The sequence below is a fragment of the Podarcis filfolensis genome (assembly GCF_964270895.1).
Source record: "Podarcis filfolensis genome assembly, chromosome: 17".
NCBI lineage: Eukaryota > Metazoa > Chordata > Lepidosauria > Squamata > Lacertidae > Podarcis > Podarcis filfolensis.
The window spans coordinates 29,707,453-29,711,319 of NC_139621.1; the positions used below are offsets into that span (position 1 = coordinate 29,707,453).

Consider the following 3,867-nt stretch of genomic DNA (forward strand, 5'->3'; position numbering starts at 1 on the left):
TTTAATTGGGCAAATGCTTGTGAGGCAATACACTTTTGTTAATGTGTTTAATTAAATAGAAATGCCAGTTGCTACTTCTATCAGGGGCTTTTTTCAGCTGGAACTCGCAGGAACTCAGTTGCTGCACCTCTCAGGTGGGGATCATTGCCAGTCTAAGAGAACAAGGGAGACATTCATGGTGAGTTTCGGCATCTCTTTTTCTGGAAAAATAGTGCTGCTTCTATCTCAGTTTGCTGGAGTTACTCGATTTAAACCAGGCATAGGCAAACTCGGCCCTCCAGATATTTTGGGACTACAACTCCCATCATCCCTAGCTAACAGGGCCAGTGGTCAGGGATGATGGAAGTTGTAGTCCCAAAACATCTGGAGGGCCGAGTTTGCCTATGCCTGGTTTAAACCATGTGTGTATTGCCCCATTTCCCTGTGTGGGAAAGAACCACACTATGCATCCCTCCCTGTCAGGGGCTGGACTGAGGAGGAATGGTGGAGCCCCCCCCCCCACTTCTCCTGAACCTTCCTGAGAACAGGAACACAGTATAGATTTAGAACAGTGGTTTCCAGAAGGCTATATTTCAGAAGTTGCAGAGGGGGGAAGCTGGGAAATATTAGGAGAGGAAGAGCAGGAAGAAGCAGCACCGGAGGAGAGACAGCTGACAGATTGAGTATCTTTGGAAAGCATTTCTGAGCCCCCCCTCTCCCAGGACTAGGAGGGCATTGAGAGCAGTAGAACAGAAAGCGCAGAGACAGAAAGCTCAGATCAGCCGGCATAGGGATGATGTAGAATAGAAGAGATGGAGGGGGTTGGACTTTACTCGGATCAACGCCGTTATTTCATTGTCTCCTTTCTCTCTCTCTCTGTGACTACTGAATAAATTACATGGTAAGAACTCTTCTTGTTTATCTGGTTTTTGGCTGCCACCGGGGGAGGGATTGGATTCCCTGAAGCCTGACACTCCTACATGGCTGTCCAATGAGCAGTATGGAAAGGAGATATACCCAATAGCTCCAATGCTGCTAAAGATGATGTCAGAAGGCTTCCAAAAAAAAATAAAATCCTATGGTGATGCTCCATGTAACAGGCCAAGAATAACTTTTTAAGGCCTTTCCCCCTTTGTACACTGTCCAAAATTCATGCAGCAGCTCCATGTCAGGATTATACTGGAAGTGCTTGCATGCCGTGGACTGATGTACCGGGGAAGAGGCTCTCCAACTTTATGCATGGAGATTCAAGTTGTTGTTTTTAGTTTTACACCAGCATATAATGATCTCTGGCAGGCAAGCAGCCTGATAAGCAGCAAGGACTCTCCATCAGTTTTATGTAAGTTTATTTACAAGAAAAACACACTGAGAGATCAGCTCCCCACCTGCTCTCATTAACAGTAGCTGATCAGTCTGAATCATTGTCCATCCACCAACAGGAACAACACCAAAACCACGCCTTTCTTCTCCTTCCCTTCCGTTGTTCTCTGAGCTTCTCCAGTCTCCTAGTACGGGGACTGAACGGCTGGCCTGTCTCCTCCCCACTCCCAGAAGACACAGCCTCAGACTCTGGCTTATCTGCTGGTTGCTTGGCAATGCTCTGATCACCTTCCAACTCTTCCTCTCCTTGGGAGCTAACAGCATCTTCCCTGGGAAGAAGGGGGGGGGCAGGCTGCTCTTTCTAGACTCTGACAGCCAGCTCTCATCTGCAGAGTCAGCCCCCTGCTTACTTAGCTCAATTTCTGAGGCTGAGTCTTCCACTGCGCTCTGGGGGGGGGGCACGTTCCTGACACAGCAGCTGCCTTGTGGGCAGGAGCAGCATGGATAAAAATCAGCCCTGAGATATGCCACCCTTTACTTTTAATCCAAAACGTATTCCCTCAAAATAAGGCTCTACAGTTTACCTTAACCATTTGGATAGGTATTGATGCAAGAATAGTGTGTTCTTCCTATTAATTCTCCATAGGAAAATATATGTTTTCTGATGTGCCTGGAAAATTAGCATTTTGTGAAACCTAGAAAAGGCAGATGGAGTCAGAGCTGTGCAGGTGGATCAGCAAACAGCAGTCATGACCCGAACTCCCTTATAAGGAGTTAGGAAGGACTACCTTTCCAATCAATGTCAATATGCATCCTTGCTGATGTGCCTGTTTTCCCTGAAGCCCCCTCTTTGATAAGAGCCACATAGTGGTGCACAGACCAAATCCCTGCATGCTCCAGTTGCCTGTTCAAGAATAAGCCTACTGGGCTAGAATCCTGGCAAGACACATGAATCATGACTGATGAGGCTGCATTGAGACAAGGTTAAGCTGTGTTGAAAGTGTCAAGGCATAGGGAGGGAAAATAATGGTAAGGATCTAAATGTAGCTTTGACTGCATTCTGGCAAATACAGTCTGTTCTACTGATGGGCCAATTGCTTGGCTGAAAGTATTTTTTGCAGATTATTAGCAGGAATGCTATGGTACCCTGTGCAGGAGAAGGTAATGATTCAGATTATGCAAATGAGCATGGTTTTTTGTTTGTTTTTTAAATGGCATTTTCCAAGCGAGTTGTTCCTTTAATCCAAATAGAAACATTAGGAAGACATGACACAGAGTAGCAAATAGAATGGCTGTAAATTTTGGAAATGGGATGTCAAGCTAAAAAAAAAAAATGCACAGAAACCCATGTTCTACAAGCTGACTGCAGATATGTGGTGATGCTATCCAAAACAATGATCAAAGGATATGAATTACCCAATTCAGGTGACATATGTAACATCCTACCAGGATGCGCCGAAGTCATCATAGCAGTCAATTAAAGTCACATTTCCAATGCATGTTTCAAATCTGCCTGCTTTCATCTTTCATCCAGCGGCACTTTTTAAAGTAGTATTCTGAGCTGAAACACAAACATGCTGCTTTTGAGTTCTATTCAAAGGCTTTGATTCAGCAAAACACTCCAATGTATACTTTAACAGAAATCCTATTAGCTTCGATGGAATTATAAGCATGTCTTTAAATAATGCTAAATGAAACAGAGGAAGATAAGCCATAAATTCTGCTGCCGGTTTTACTGAGCAAATTATGTGGCTGAGAACACAGGGAAATTCCTTTGGAAAACTCTGTCGGAATGATCTCAGCTGTCCACGGAAGTTTACAAACATCGCTCTAATCCATGGGAGGTGGACAAAGGGCTTCTTTTTGACTCATCTGTTCAGTATGTCTGAAAAGGAAACATGTTTAGGATGGTATTCAGCTCCCACTTGCTACCAACTATGCAAGGATTTTCACTTGTTTAAAGGGATTTGCCCTCCTTCTCACCAAGTGCATGTCCCAGGTCCTCACCAAAACTGCTGCAGAGGATGAGAAGAACTCCTAGATCAGATCAGATTTGGAGGAGAGGAGGAGAATGTTCCATTGAACAAATGCACTATGAAAATTCACATAACACCACACTGAATACAACCCTTAATGTTTAGGGCTTAATGTTTAATACTCACCCTTCAGCCTAAAGTCTCACGACAAGTCCTAAAAATATACACCTCTAACTTTAAAAGCCAGGGCTACTCGCCACATTCTGCAATCTTTTTTATGTAAAAAAACCCCAAACACACACACACTCATCCCAAGAGTGTTAAGAGTAGTCAACATGATTAAATAGCGGTATTTGCAAAACCACAAAAGTAAAGAAGGAGAGGGATGATTATGATGCCTCCCCAAAAAGCAGCCAGGATGACAACAGGGCACTGGGTGGCAGCAATTATACAATAAAAAATCATATACAAATATGAATTGAGGGGCTGAGCTATGGGCAGTTTGATCAGTTGCATTAGATTAACTATACAGTGGTACCTTGGATTAAGAACTTAATTCGTTCCGGAGGTCCGTTCTTAACCTGAAACTGTT

The 3,867-nt window shown here is 43.9% G+C and overlaps 1 long non-coding RNA gene across 1 annotated transcript; it reads right to left on the reverse strand.

Annotated features, from left to right (window-relative positions):
• Nucleotides 1-3,017: 3,017 nt before the first annotated feature.
• On the reverse strand, nt 3,018-3,388 carry LOC310752374. Its single transcript, XR_014542923.1, has 2 exons — nt 3,283-3,388; nt 3,018-3,184 (listed from the first exon to the last, which is right to left on the reverse strand). It is a non-coding gene; the product is annotated as an uncharacterized lncRNA (long non-coding RNA).
• Nucleotides 3,389-3,867: the final 479 nt, after the last annotated feature.